Source organism: Pelobates fuscus, chromosome 3, assembly GCF_036172605.1.
Source record: "Pelobates fuscus isolate aPelFus1 chromosome 3, aPelFus1.pri, whole genome shotgun sequence".
In the NCBI taxonomy this organism is placed as follows: Eukaryota; Metazoa; Chordata; class Amphibia; order Anura; family Pelobatidae; genus Pelobates; species Pelobates fuscus.
The window spans coordinates 300,829,676-300,845,554 of NC_086319.1; the positions used below are offsets into that span (position 1 = coordinate 300,829,676).

General features: G+C 43.7%; 1 protein-coding gene across 1 annotated transcript in view; it reads left to right on the forward strand.

Annotated features, from left to right (window-relative positions):
• The first annotated feature begins 3,406 nt into the window (after positions 1–3,406).
• The window catches only part of SPG21 (SPG21 abhydrolase domain containing, maspardin), a 62,730-nt gene continuing 50,257 nt past the window's right edge, over positions 3,407–15,879 (forward strand). The window contains exon 1 of the mRNA XM_063448809.1: positions 3,407–3,532. The gene's annotated coding sequence lies outside the window, so the exon portion shown is untranslated. The remainder of the gene's footprint in view (positions 3,533–15,879) is intronic.

Sequence of the window (15,879 nt, forward strand, 5' to 3'; positions counted from 1 at the left end):
ATTCAGGAAGGTAGAGGTACCGACACACCAGGCTGTGAGGTTTGCATTAAGACTACGAAAACAGGTAATCATATTTCCCAGACCCTTATTTGGCATTCACAATATGAGTGTAAAGGACATGTATCTAAGTGTAGATACTTGAGTATAGATTATAGTGTATGCCATCTAAGAGCAGGAGAACCTAAGTGTTTTAGTCCAGAGTATCAACCCCGTACAATTTGGTTGACTATTCGGAATGGAGACTCACGGGGGACTCTGATAAATAAGACCATACTAGAAACCGTACATTCTTCAGGTGTTCTGCTATTTGATGCATGTAAGGCGATATCAGGTGGTAGGAAACCGTGGAATGTATGTGGTGATCTTAAATGGGAAAGAACGTATGGGTCTAATGATAAATATATTTGCCCCAGTAGTAAGTACAAATATATGGATCCAAAGTGCCCAAATAAAGATATAATTATTGTCCGTATTGGTCCTGTGTAGGGTGGGCAACCTGGGGACAGACAGTAGATAAGGATATGATCGTCACTAAGTTGCCTACCAAGCCATATTGTAAGTCAAGGGAGTGTAACCCAGTCCATATACTAATCAATGACCCAGAACGATTCATAGATAGGTTTGGGAACTTATTTGGGTTCCAGATATATGGAACAGGTTTGGATCCTGGGACAATATTATTTATATGAATAGAGACCGATACTGTGGCAACCCGGACTCATCAGGTCTTTCATTCCTTCTATGAGGAGATGAGTGTGGAAAATAAGATCCCCCATAATGCGAAAAACTTATTTATAGATCTAGCCGAAAGCATTGCTGGTAGTCTTAATGTAACCAACTGCTATGTGTGTGGAGGTACTAACATGGGAGACCAATGGCCATGGGAAGCAAAGGAGGTAATGTATTCCGGTTCTGAGACAGTTGAACAGTTAATATCTTCTCAGACTGATTATCAAGTGAGTGTTAGAGGTAAATCTGAGTGGCGATTAAAGACCTCCATTATAGGTTATGTTTGCATAGCAAGGAAAAGAATAATGTTTAATACATCTGTAGGAGAATTGACTTGTCTAGGGCAAAAAGCTTATAATGATAGTACAAAGGATACAACTTGGTGGTCAGCTTCAAATGTCCCAGAACCACCTAATCCATTTGCAATTTATACCAATTTAAAGGATGTGTGGTTTGACCTATCTGCTACATCTAGTTGGAAAGCCCCAGCAAATTTGTACTGGATCTGTGGTAAGAAAGCCTATTCGGAGTTACCACAGGACTGGGAAGGGGCATGTGTGTTAGGTATCCTCAAACCATCCTTCTTCTTGTTGCCATTTGAAACAGGAGAGACCTTGAGAGTTAAAGTTTATGATGTGAATCATAAAAAGAAGCTAGCATCCTTGAATGTAGGTAGCACGGAAGATAATGAGTGGCACTGGCTACCTTAGCGCGCTTCATTGCCAATAGGAGGGATGTCATATGTGAGGGAACTGGTTAACAGCCAAACTGTATGCCCATGAAGTGTTATTGCATTCTAATACAGGGATTCAAGCCTCATTCTACCATTAGGCAATTATGGATTCCTCTGTAAAGCACATAGCCTTCTTACCAGGTAAACCAGTTGGGCTGTTGATAAAGTCCTCCATTCACTTCCAGTGCAAATAGAAGGAGGTGTATGTGGAAAGTTCAACCTCAGCAACTGTTGTCTGCACATAGATGATGAAGGGCAGGCAGTGGCTGATCTCACAAGCCACATGGCTAAACTGACGCATGTACCGACTTAAGCCTGGAACGGGTACAATTCTAGTAGTTGGTTTGGAAGTAGGTACGAGCAGCTTGGAGGGATCAAGACATTGGTAGGGGGAGTCATGTTGATTATAGTGTTGTGTCTCTTTCTACCATGTTTGGTTCCATTGGTAATTAGGTCCATACAGAGTGTCATAGAGAGCACGACAGAAAGGAAAACAGCTGCGCATGTAATGGCTGTTTGCAAGTATGAACCCTTAGCCCAGAGAGAATATATTCAGGATGAGGAGTGCTGAAGAAATTTGTAATGATGCTAAGATGCTTACAAGGTCTGTTCTGATTCATGGCAACTTGAGGTGTAAGTAAGCGATGATTAGGTGATGCATCTGGAATTATTATATATATCAGAAGCATCAAAGGGGGGAATGTGGTGGAAGCTCGGTAGAAATTAAATTTAGTAGGCCGAGATTTCCACGTGGCATATGTGTATGTTGGTGTATCAGTTAGTCAGTTACACGTAGCTAAGATACAATCAACAGTGTACTGAGCAAGTGCAGGAATGCAGGAACTGAAAACACTTCCCCTCCTCCATTGTTCTGGGTGAGCCATGTGGTCTAACAGGTAAGGGAAGTTAGGCTTTGCTCAGCTGATTGGGTAAGGAGTATATGTGGGTAGAGTTAACTATAGGAGGAGCTATATGTCTATATCATGCATTTACACAGTCAGTTCTGGGCTCAGACTTTGCTGTTTTTTGGTGACATTAGTCCCTCTGAGCCCCGGTCGGTGAATCGAATAAAGAATCTCTTCCTTCCTGAAGAAACCTGTGTCCACTTCTCTGTGCTTGGCTTCCGTCAGTTTCTCCGGTATCAGAGCGACAACCAGTTGTACACGCACAAGTGAACACACTTGGACACACGAAGACTTCACAATACTCACTCGAAGACATACACCCCACTAAGGCCCGCTATGTATACACTCAACCACCCCAACTGAAGCACATAAAGGGGGACGAATACACGACCAGCTAACCCAGGACAGACGATCCTCGGGCAACCCACCCTCCACGCGAACACGACCTTAGAAATAGAAGGGGACAGACACACACCTCGAATTCTACCCCAAAGAAGCCTTAGTTTGACCTCAATTGACCCACAAATAAAAAAGTGCAGAAATCTCTGACATCACAGGTTAGAACTGACAGAATGACGTATGCCTGAAATATGTTGTGATATCATGAAAACTCAGAAACCTGGACGGCTGTTATGGCTATACGGGCTGTATTGTCATAAACCCTGCACACAAAAAAAAAAAACTAAAAAAAAAAAAGTCAACTCTCAGAATCCCTGCATTTAAATGGTTCCTTTTTGTCCATTTGCTATTTTGGGGGGTATGCATACTATTCTTTGTGAGCTGAGGTCCCCTATAGCAATTAATACATGTCAGAATAAAAAGAATTGTCAAAAGTATTCTACAGAGAAGAAAAAAGTTGTATTATTTATATTGGATAGCTTTTTACAGATGTATTTGAGTACAAGTAAACAACCCTTGCATTATCTCCTTTAATACCAAAGTCCCATGCTCTTGATAAAGAATTATCCATGAGACAAGGACCCAGCACATGATGAGTCACGTGTCTGACCTCAACCCTGACGTCATTGGCTCATGGCGCACATGACAGAACCCGGAAGCAGGTGCAGGTAGAGAAGGGGGCGTTTGGAGCATCGATACCGACCCAGGAAACAGCACGGAAACAGCAAGGATAACGGAACGGGAACTAAAGGCGACACCCTGCAAGGTGACACACAGCATCGTATTGTGAATACTGGAAAAGCACGGCTTTCTTTATTGCACAATGTGCAGACAGTGCCAGGAGTAATGTGGTGTATGAGCAGTGTGTGGCATGGATAGGAGTAATGGGGTGTCTGAGCAGTGTGTTGGATGGATAGGAGTAATGGGGTGTATGAGCAGTGTGTTGGATGTGTAGGAGTAATGGGATGTATGAGCAGTGTGTTGGATGTGTAGGAGTAATGGGGTGTATGAGCAGTGTGTTGGATGGATAGGAGTAATGGGGTGTATGAGCAGTGTGTTGGATGGGTAGGAGTAATGGGGTGTATGAGCAGTGTGTGGGATGGGTAGGAGTAATGGGGTGTCTGAGCAGTGTGTTGGATGTGTAGGAGTAATGGGATGTATGAGCAGTGTGTGGGATGGGTAGGAGTAATGGGGTGTCTGAGCAGTGTGTTGGATGTGTAGGAGTAATGGGGTGTCTGAGCAGTGTGTTGGATGGATAGGAGTAATGGGGTGTATGAGCAGTGTGTGGGATGGGTAGGAGTAATGGGGTGTCTGAGCAGTGTGTTGGATGGATAGGAGTAATGGGGTGTCTGAGCAGTGTGTTGGATGTGTAGGAGTAATGGGGTGTCTGAGCAGTGTGTTGGATGTGTAGGAGTAATGGGGTGTCTGAGCAGTGTGTTGGATGTGTAGGAGTAATGGGGTGTCTGAGCAGTGTGTTGGATGGGTAGGAGTAATGGGGTGTCTGAGCAGTGTGTTGGATGGGTAGGAGTAATGGGGTGTCTGAGCAGTGTGTTGGATGGATAGGAGTAATGGGGTGTCTGAGCAGTGTGTGGGATGGGTAGGAGTAATGGGGTGTCTGAGCAGTGTGTGGGATAGGTAGGAGTAATGGGGTGTCTGAGCAGTGTGTTGGATGGGTAGGAGTAATTGGTTGTATGAGCAGTGTGTTGGATGGGTAGGAGTAATGGGGTGTATGAGCAGTGTGTTGGATGGGTAGGAGTAATGGGGTGTATGAGCAGTGTGTGGGATGGGTAGGAGTAATGGGGTGTCTGAGCAGTGTGTTGGATGGGTAGGAGTAATGGGGTGAATGAGCAGTGTGTTGGATGGGTAGGAGTAATGGGGTGTCTGAGCAGTGTGTGGGATGGGTAGGAGTAATGGGGTGTCTGAGCAGTGTGTTGGATGGGTAGGAGTAATGGGGTGTATGAGCAGTGTGTTGGATGGGTAGGAGTAATGGGGTGTCTGAGCAGTGTGTGGGATAGGTAGGAGTAATGGGGTGTCTGAGCAGTGTGTTGGATGGGTAGGAGTAATTGCTTGTATGAGCAGTGTGTTGGATGGGTAGGAGTAATGGGGTGTATGAGCAGTGTGTTGGATGGGTAGGAGTAATGGGGTGAATGAGCAGTGTGTTGGATGGGTAGGAGTAATGGGGTGTCTGAGCAGTGTGTGGGATGGGTAGGAGTAATGGGGTGTCTGAGCAGTGTGTGGGATGGGTAGGAGTAATGGGGTGTCTGAGCAGTGTGTTGGATGGATAGGAGTAATGGGGTGTATGAGCAGTGTGTTGGATGTGTAGGAGTAATGGGATGTATGAGCAGTGTGTTGGATGTGTAGGAGTAATGGGGTGTATGAGCAGTGTGTTGGATGGATAGGAGTAATGGGGTGTATGAGCAGTGTGTTGGATGGGTAGGAGTAATGGGGTGTATGAGCAGTGTGTTGGATGGATAGGAGTAATGGGGTGTCTGAGCAGTGTTTGGGATGGGTAGGAGTAATGGGGTGTATGAGCAGTGTGTTGGATGGGTAGGAGTAATGGGGTGTATGAGCAGTGTGTTGGATGGATAGGAGTAATGGGGTGTCTGAGCAGTGTTTGGGATGGGTAGGAGTAATGGGGTGTCTGAGCAGTGTGTGGGATGGGTAGGAGTAATGGGGTGTCTGAGCAGTGTGTGGGATGGGTAGGAGTAATGGGGTGTCTGAGCAGTGTGTTGGATGGGTAGGAGTAATGGGGTGTATGAGCAGTGTGTTGGATGGGTAGGAGTAATGGGGTATACGAGCAGTGTGTTGCATGGATAGGACCTCCCCTTGTTGTTTTTCAGCTTGGCATGTGTATACTGTGAGGCTGTGTTGAAATCAGTGCTATCATGCCGGATGCTTCCTGTTGGAGCCTCCATATTTAAATTGAGAGTGATTTTAGTTGTGTGAACGTGTGGCTCTTCATGTATGGAGGGTGTGGGGAAAAAAAATGTAATCGGACCCCAAGGTGTCTCTTTATTGTCGTGATTAATAGCAGATTTGGACACATTAAAGATACATAAGGTGTGCTCAGAGCATGGATACTGTAATGTTTGATTAACAAAGACTAGGGTAAGTGATAGAGATTGCTGTGTGTTCTTGGTGTAATTTATCAAGTATCATTTAAAAAAAAAAAAAAATCTGATTTTTAATAGACCAATATCACAAATGTGTTTTGTTTTGTTTTTGGCAACTGATATCTTATTGTTTTTGCTACAGTGATAGCAGCTCTTTTTATTCTGTGTTTAGAATTCCTCAAACTTTTCACCTCATGTGCATTGAGGTCACAGTTTAACAACCCCGGTCAATGCCAAACCTAGAAAAAGTCACGTGAGCTGGTGTTAATACAACTTTTTTTTTTTTTTAACAAATAAATTTGTCTCCTTACATTTTTACTTGCATATATTGCGATCTAGGTGCGGGCAAAGAATGTATTTTAGTTAACTCTTGCAATGCTGAAGAAAAGCAAGAGCACACATACAAGGATACAAAATGTGTGACCCGAGGCATAATGAGATGGTGGAGATACCAAATGATTTGCGAATGTGTTTGTGTCTAGATTTGCTGGATGCAAACATTCTGTGTATTAGCCTTCCCCACTATAAATAGTATGCACCATCTCTGTATATGCTCCATACATTGGCTAAACTCCAGATTTTAGTGAATTAAACCTGAATGGCAAAATCCTGTTTGAAAATGGCTGTTCTGGGAAAACTCCCCTCTAGTCACAACTTTACCTTCAGAGTTTAGTGAATAACCTGAACATTTTATTACAGAGTTGTGTGCCTGGATCTATTTTTCAACTAGTGTGAATTGTTGAGTATTCAAACAATATCATTCACTAAAATTCGAATGCCATCAAATTAAAATCTGAATTGCGAAAATGAGGCCAAAATAGTTCATATGGCTCCACTAGACTCACAACGTGGCTATTTTAGACTCTGTTTGGTAATTTGGATTGAGGCTAATACAGTTTAGAGTTTAGTGAATAAACCTCATCATACATTTCGAACATAGTCACACTGAAAATCTGGCTGAGTAAACTAAACCTTGAAATTCCAGACAACTCACACTTTTCTGAATGGTCCTGTGTATAAAATTGGCTTATATTGAAACTTATTCTGAAAATAATGTACTTACCTGAAATCGCTCCATATACCTTGAATATACCATATATCACAAAGATACATGGCGTATTCATTTTAAAATATAAAGATTTACTAACTTTTCCTCTATTCCAGCTCTGCGTCATTGGTGTAATTCTTCGTGTAACAGCCACCTCCTGGCCATCCTCTGCTCTGCCTGCGCTTCTCCCAAAATCTACTTTGATTTGCCCTGTTTGGGATGCATCCTCAAGCAGGGCAAATCTCATCAGTAACGTTGTCACACTGGCTTCGTTGCCAGCATGCCGGCATCGTGACGTCACTCCATTCCTATACTCCCTAGCCAGTGCTTGGAGCACCGGCTAGCGAGTTTCCATAGCAACCACAGCCCATGCGTTGTGGTTGCTATGGGTGGAGAGCAGTGCTGTGGGGGAGAGAACTATTTGTAAATAGTTTTTTCTCCTAATCTACACTTGCTTGCAAATTAGTATAAGTTGTTTGGGGCATGACAGGTGCCCTTAAAAAAAAAAAACCAAAAAAAAAAACCACCACACCTTGGAACATTTTATTGATATTTGTGTAACATTAATGTATAAGTGAAGATCTGCAGCCTTTTTAAATGGTGCTTGTATTCATGTTTACACAATAATATCTTTTAAATATGTTTAGGAACATATATTTGGTTTTCAGTGATCTAACATGTTCAGGCAGTTTATTTATTTTTTTTCTTGGCAATTGGTGTTTTTTTCTCCCTTATGCAGTTTTGTTTCCTGTTGCATTTTTGATCTTTATTAGTATTCTTCGAGACAACATTAACTCTGCTGAAAACAAAAAGAGATCAAATTTCTTTCAAATTCTCCTGCTTTGGCTACAAACTTGCAGTTCCCTGGTCAGTTTCCCAAAATATCCAACTTTACTGAATAAAGCTGTTAGGGTTGTTCAATACAATGGGAATGATCAGAAATGGCGTATTTTCATTCAAAATAGCCACGGTGGAAAAGGCTAATTTGGAAAATGTTTCCAGGTTTATTTTGAAGAAAAATTTGTAATTGCAAGTTTGTAATTTCTGTCTATAATATTTACTTGTTTGAAATGCTCTCAATGCCATCTGGTCTTCTGACCTTTAGAACATTGCTTACCTCTTACAGTTTACCGATTATCTTTTGATGTATTAAAAAAAAATAAAAAATTACACCACAACAGTGGAAGGTTTTTGTTCCTTATGTGGTTGCTGTCCCAGTGCTGGCATCGTTCCACCAATGACAGTCCATCTGACATTTTAAAGAGGAACCGGAACATTTATGATAACAACAGTATTTTGCTTACAGCACACAGAAGTGCTTGTTATGTGTGTGTTTCTGTTATTGTGGTGGATGGAGGGTTCTTATTATTCAAACTGTATATAAAAAAAAACCGCTATCTAGTAGCTATACCCAAAATGAAAGCATGCATATAATTACATTGTTTTGTCATACGTAATTATAATAAAAACTGTAGTTTTGCAAGCCCTCCCCTTCTACACCGCCCCAGACTTTCTGTGGCTGTCTAATCACAGACTCCCCAATGCAGCTGAATGACAAGTCTGTGTCAATAAGTAACAGGACTGGTTATCCGACAGCCAGAAAGTGGTTAATTTCTAAAAGTGCCCATTTCTATTGAAATATGACTTTTTTTGTACAATGAAAAAAAGAGGACACATTTTTCATACATAAAGCACTAAACTGCACTCTAGGTGCCTGGGGTGTTCTTTTAAGTCTGATATCACATCTGAGCCGGCAAAATGGATCAATCACAGTCTATGAGAAGCCTGTGATTGGACTGCGCAAGTGCAGAGCTGACGTCAGGAGGAGTAGAAGAGATCAGAGCCAGGAGCTTTGTTCGTGTTGTATCAAAAAAATCCTACCCTGGAAAAATTGCCTACCCCTTCTGGTGACACTGCCAAATCATCTGTAGGTCAACTTCCCTGTGTTGAGCGCCTGTGCCCCACCAGGATGGGGGTAGAGGATTCTCCTTGTGCGCTGTGCTGCTACTGGGAACATGTTTAGAGCGCATGCGCTTGAGGGGGTGAATTATTGTGAATTATTATTATTGCCATTTTTTCCTTTCAGATTAGAGGCAGTGCTTACACCATAGGGATATCCAATCTGGAGGGAAAAACAGGCAGGCAAATCTCCAAACATTTTAACCCCTCCCCTAATTACCTCCTTTCCAATAAGTAGCAGCTCCTCCTGATCATCCCCAGTTCTTTGCCTGCCTTCGGCAGGGGAGGTTATGCAGGAAGGTTCTCCAGGAAGCAGGTGAGAAGGGCTGAGGCTCGGGAGGCTCTGCTTCCTTGATGTTCGGGTAAGTAGCGTTTAACACGCCGGACGGCGTGGTCCCTCAGAATTTATTCCGTCTCTTGCCGTGCCAGGTGCCGGTCTGACGAAGGACGCAGGCGTGCGTCGGCTGGGAGGTCCTGTCGGTGGAACGCACACACAGGTTGCGTTGCGTTCCACCAGGGAGTCGCAGAGCGCTATGCACATGCGCAATGCGAACCTGGATTCAGGCGCCAAATTTGAACTCGGCATTTGGTTTGGTTTACAGGACTTAAAAGGAGCATCCCCAGCAGCAACCTCTGTTTGCCAGGAGCTCTCAGAACGGTTTGCAATGTGTGTTTCTCACCTGCCCTCCAACACACTCTCGGGCCTTTTAAGGTAAGACTGATTAAGTTTTTATTTAAATGGTTCTAGCCTGAATCCTTAGGGAAAAATTTTGTTTATTTTCCCTTGTTTGTTTTCTGTTCCAGTATATAATCCTGAAAATTTGGATAAAGTTGCTGAGAAGGGGAAATGTACTTCTAGCCAAGCATTTAATGTGCTCTGTGTGTGGCCATCTTATGCCAGATGGTTGTAAAAAGAAAACTTTGCTCTGTGTGTTCAAAGAAGCTTCAGAGGAAGCACAAAGAACAGTAATGTCCACTTTATCAGCTGGTTGCAACAAAGTATGCAGCGAACAGTTGTGGATATGTGATCAGCAGCATTACAGACAATCCAGGCTTCGGTTGCCCAGGATTCTCAGCTTGTAATACATGCTAACAAAAAGCCTAAGATCTTGGGAAGTTCCGATTCTAGTTTGGAACTAGTGGTTCTGAGTATGGCGATAATTCAGCAGTGCCTCATCAAATGAGGAATCTGCATTCCCAGTAGAATCCATTTGGGGAATTGATTAAAGAAGTGCAGTTGCATTTGAACTTGAAGAAACAGGGTAAAAGTCCTATAGGTTTCTTTTTCACCCACAGATTGGGGTATTGATTTAAAAGAATGGAAATTTCCCAGGTCACATGCTGTTTATTGGCTAGACAGTTTTTATTTCTCTCTTTCCATAGAAGCGGTACAAGACTGTATGCTGGATACTGTCCCTGTAGTGGGCGTTCCTATTGCTCAAATAGGTAAGAAAACTACATTACCAATTGGAGTTTCAAGCGGCCTCAAGGAGGTCATGGTTGATTGCATGGACTCCTCCTTAAAGATGTTGTTCATCTCTTCGGCAGCTCAAGCTAAAGCTTTGATTACGAGGTCTTCCGTTGCCAAGGCCCATATTTCTTTGGTTGGAAGAACTAGAAAAGGAAGACCCGTTAAAGCTATTATAAAATATCAGTATGGCATCTGATTTTTAGTGGATGCCTCTGCAGAAAGCCTGAAATTATCGGCCAAGAATATAGGTATTTCAACAGTCGCCAGAAGAGCACTTTGGCTTAGAAATTGGTCAGCAGATGCGACACCTGATAATTCACTGTGTGAACTATCTTTTGAACCTGGAAGACTTTTCGGTTCAAAGCTGGATGAGTTTTTTGAAACAGGTGAAGGAAGGAAGGAATGCTTTACCAGTATCGTATGGGAAGCAGTTAGAAGCCGTAACGCAGAGACACTTCCCTCATTTAGAAGTTCCTCTCTTAGAAACTATTTCAAGGGTCAACAGAAAGAGCCTTTGATTATAGGAAGAAGTATCGACTCTGTTACTAAAAGAGTGGTGGAAGAAGTTCCTCTAAAGGAAGACATCAAGGCACCTATTCAAGACTTTTCTTGGTGCCAAAACCAGATGGTTCGTTCGGACCTATCCTAGACCTAAAGGCCGTAAACAAGCGGATTATCATAAAGAAATTCCTCATGGAAACAGTAAAGTCGGCTGCTCTGCTTATGCACCCATAAAATTGGTTTGCTTCCCTGGATTTGAAAGATGCCTATCTTCATGTATCCATAGCAGAATCCAGCAAAAGTTTTCTACGGATGCGGTGTGCTGCCAATTGGTAACCATACATTACCAATTCAGAGCACTACCTTTCGGCCTGGCATCAGCGCCCAGAGTATTCACATAGCTTCGAGTAGTAGTTCAAGCTTTCTAAGAAGTATGGGCATCGCTGTCATTCCATATTTGGACGACTGGCTGTTGTTTGCAGAGTCCCAAGTTCAACTACAGTTAGACCTGGGGACAGCCATCAAATCGCTGGAAAAGCATGGCTGGCTAATAGATTTCAACATATCGGAACTAGTGCCAGTTCAAAGGATCCAGTTCTTGGGTCTATTTTTGGATTCTATCGCGATGAAGTTATGCCTGCCAGAGGGGAAGATACTAAAAGATCAAGCGGTTAATCCGGAATCTCTGAGAAAAAAGTATGTTTTCAATCAGAGATGCCAGGTGCTTGCTGGGTCTGTTTACAGCCTCAATCCCGGCAGTCGCTTGGGCAATAGCCAGAATGAGACCTCTACAAAGTTACATTCTGCAGGTCTGGTATCGACAGGCACTCGGCCTAGATAGGCTGATGAGGTTTAACGATCTAATTTTGAAAAGTCTGCAGTGGTGGACATTTTCTCGATTCCTCCACGAGGGTCTTTCTTTCCGGATGAAGTCCTTTACTATCATATCAACAGACGCCTCTGCGCTGGGCTGGGGGGCCCATCTGGAAGACGTATAGAAGCAGGGGTCCTGGCAAGAGAAGGATATGAGAAGTTCCTCGAACTTCAGGGAATTAAAGGCCGTATGGATGGCACTCTTGGCGTTTCAGTTTCTCATCAAAGTTCAACATATTCGAATTCGTTCAGACACTCGAACGACAGTGGCATATTTGAACATACAGGGAGGTGCGAGATCAACGAGATTAGAAAGCCTTTGTTCAATAATCATGCTGTGGGCAGAAGTGCACCTGATGTCAATCTCTGCAGTTCACATTTTAGGAAAGTTCTATGTGGTGGCAGATGCCCTGAGCAGGCATCATTTGAAACAAGCAGTTTGGTCCCTGTCATGCAGAACTTTCAAGTTCAGCACAGTCCGCTTCGGTGTTCCGGAGATAGACCTGATGGCACCCAGAGTGAACAGGAAGACAAGACGTTTTGCATCCCTAACTCCAGCAGACAGGCCGGATTTCATAGATGCCCTGTCATTACCATGGAAGTTCAACCTGGCATATATCTTCCCGCCAGTAGTGATTATTCCCAGAATACTTCAAAAAAGTAAGGCTGGGAAATGTAAGTATTATCCTAATCCGTCCAGGGTGGCCAAGAAGTAGTTGGTTCTCGGTTCTCCTGAACTTTCCGGGGGCCACCTTTTGGAAGCTTCCTCTTTTCAGGAGTAATTCTAGAGGACGCCTTGGTGCCTCTTCCGGCCCTTCGGAGATTCCGATTGACGGCCTGGTTTCTGGACTCCAGATTTAGAGTGTAAAGGTCTGGATCCTGAAGTTATAAAATTTTTTGTTGGCATCTACTTCAAGGTTCTACGTTAGGATTTGGAAGTTTCAGCGATGTTGTAGGTTTGAAGTCAAACCTGTTTCCGCGTCCATCCAGAAGATGCTATGCTTCCTTCAGATGAGATTGGCAAAGGTCTTAAACCTGCTTCATTTAGTTTACATGTTTCTGCTATCGGTTTCTTCTCCCTCAGATGTTTCACCTCGAATTTTCTGATTTCAAGGTTCTTCAGAGCTCTGACACGTTTGGTGCCCTTTGTTAGGGAAACCTGTCCTCCCTGGGATCTGAATTTGGTCCTTTCCGCGCTTTGAGTACCGCCTGTTGAACCATTGGAAGAAGTTCCCTGAAGATGTTTTCTTTGGATACCGTTTTCCTTTGATGGCTATTCGTCAGCTAAAAGAGTATGTGAGCTCCGAGCGCTTCGGGAGTATTTTCCCTTTTTGGTTTTCATCAGGACAAGGAGGTTCTGAAGCTCGATCCTTCAGGTATCACTAAAGTTTTTTCTGTTGCCAATGTCAACCGAGAAGTGGTTTTGCCGACCTTGTGTCGGAATCCGTCTAATGCCTTGGTAAGTAATTTTCTCTGCTTAGACGTAACGATAGGTCTTTGGCAATATCTAAAGCTACGGAATCCTTCCGTTAGGATATCGGTATGTTTGTCTTGTTCATAGGCACACAGAAAGGTATGTTGGTTTCGCAGAGTTCTCTGGCTAGATGACTGAAGGATTGTATTCTGTTATCTTATTCTAAGAGTGGCTCGGAATTTGCAGGCCCTATAAAGGAACATTCTACTAGAGCTGTTTCGCCGTCAGGGGCTCTGCGTGCAGCTACTTCTCCGTCTCGAATTTGTTCAGCTGCTAATCGGTCCTCTCTCCATACGTTCTCAGGACACTACAAGTGGGACATACTGGCCTCGGAGTATGCAGCTTTTGGGCGCAGGGTGCTTCAATGCAGTAGTGAACTGAAACCCGCCCTCAGGATCTGCTTTATTATATCCCTATGGTGTAAGCACTGCCTCTAATCTGAAAGGAAAAACATAAATTTTACTTACCGAAAATTTCTTTTTCCTGAAGATTAGAGGCAGTGCTACAATTCCCGCCCCTTTTTCTAATAAACTAAGTAATTTTGCAGCTATTTGGCTTATGTATTGTCTGGGGATGATCAGGAGGAGCTGCTACTTATTGGAAAGGAGGTAATTAGGGGAGGGGTTAAAATGTTTGGAGATTTGCCTGCCTGTTTTTCCCTCCAGATTGGATATCCCTATGGTGTAAGCACTGCCTCTAATCTTCAGGAAAAAGAAATTTTCGGTAAGTAAAATTTATGTTATATAGCACCAACAGATTCCGTAGCGCTTTACAATATTATGAGAGGGGGGATTTAACTATAAATAGGACCATTACAAGAAAACTTACAGGGACAATAGGTTGAAGAGGACCCTGCTCGAACGAGATTACAGTCTATAGAAGGTGGGGTATAAAACACAATAGGACAGGAAATATCAATTAAATAAGGTGGGAGTGAAGCAGAGCTGGAGGAGAGAGCAAGAGACAGGTGTGTAAGGTAGAAGTTATTCTGGGAGGCCATAATCTTTCCTAAAGAGATGGGTTTTAAGGCACTTCTGAAACGATTTGAAGACTAGGGGAGAGTCTGATGGCGGTAGACAGGCTATTCCATAGGAAAGAAGCCGCTCGTGAGAAGTCCTGCAAGCACGAGTTGGGCGTTTGGGTGCGAGCAGCGGTCAGGAGGTGGTAACGGGCAGACCGGAGGGAACAGGGAGGATTTGTGAAGAGATATAAGAGGGGCTAGAATTGTTCAGTGCTTTTATAGGTATAGGTATGGGTTAGCACTTTGAATTGACTCCTATGGGATACAGGAAGCCAATGTTAGGACTGACAGAGAGGTAAGGTGTGAGAGAACCGACTAGAGAGGAAAATCAGTCTGGCGTTAGAAGTGCACATGTGCAGTAGTGGAATAGGACATTTCACGGTGCAAGTGCACATGCATCAGCTGTGTGGTACGCATACACTGTAAAAGTATTTTGATGTATTTTACTGCGCATGTGCTGGACCAGGCATCATCTACCCCCCCAGGGTGGGGTGCAGGCGTCTCACACAGGTAAGCCAACCTACAGCTGATTTGACTCACTTACCGTGCGGCAGTGCCACCAGAAGTGACGGGGGTAGGGAATGTCCACCGGGTAGGGTTTTATGATAGAACACTGGCACTGAATGTCAAGTAAGTTTTAAAATTGTTTTACAGGGATTGGGTGTTCTGTAGACCTATTAAAAATGCCCCAAGGCATTAATTAAAACATTTTAGAAAGTGTTTGAGAAACCCTTTTAAAGGTACTCTCCAAGCTGCATAATCACTACAGCTTGCCACTTCTCCCAAGTGTCCCAATATAGAAGGAGCAGCCCCTATTTTGGTTCCAAATCCCTCTGTCCCGGTTTTGGTTTTATTTTTGTTTTTTTAAATCTTAATGTCCCTTTTTTTTCTAGGACCACCATATTGTTGGTTTAAATAAAACAAACAATTTATTAAGGCGCTAACACACAGATGATAGTGCTGCTAAGTTTCACTGTTGAATTAATCACACAATTTCACATAAAAATACCAAAAACACAGTGTACAGCAGACTGGCGTGAGCTTACTATCCAGCTTGTCGGGTGCAGCGTGTGTCTTATGTGCGTTGCTGACTCAAGGCTCTTTAGCTATAAAGGGTCTGAGGTGAGGGGGCTCTACGGCTGGAGCTAAGGGGTGGTCATGACAGTGTGAGGGCTATACTTGCTATTAGTCATATAGTGCCCAGTTTAATATGTCGTAAGAAATCTGACCAAATGAGGAACATAAAATGTAAAACCGTAACGGACATAAAATGTGAAACGGTAACGGGAGGCAATCAGGGAAGCATCCCAATCATGATCAGTCCCGATCAGAGAGCCTTACAGGGCTTCATGTGGTTGCTGTAGCATACGGTTCCGCTGTGGGTCTTCGTGGGGTGAACGGAGTGACCCTGCTTGGGTCCCAGTTGTGCGAGGGTCTGTTAGTGGGTTGTGGCTGTGTCAGATAGTCCTGCGGGAGTCCTAGGTCCCTTAAGAGTGCGGCTGCATCTCTCAGGTGCTGGAGAGGGTAAGTAGTCTCTCCATGTGTCACTTGGAGCGTGCGGGGTAAGTGCCAGCAGTATCCAATGTTGCGCTGTTGGAGCAATAAGGTGAGGGGCTTGAGTGACCGCCGCCAGGCCATTGTGCTGTCTGATAG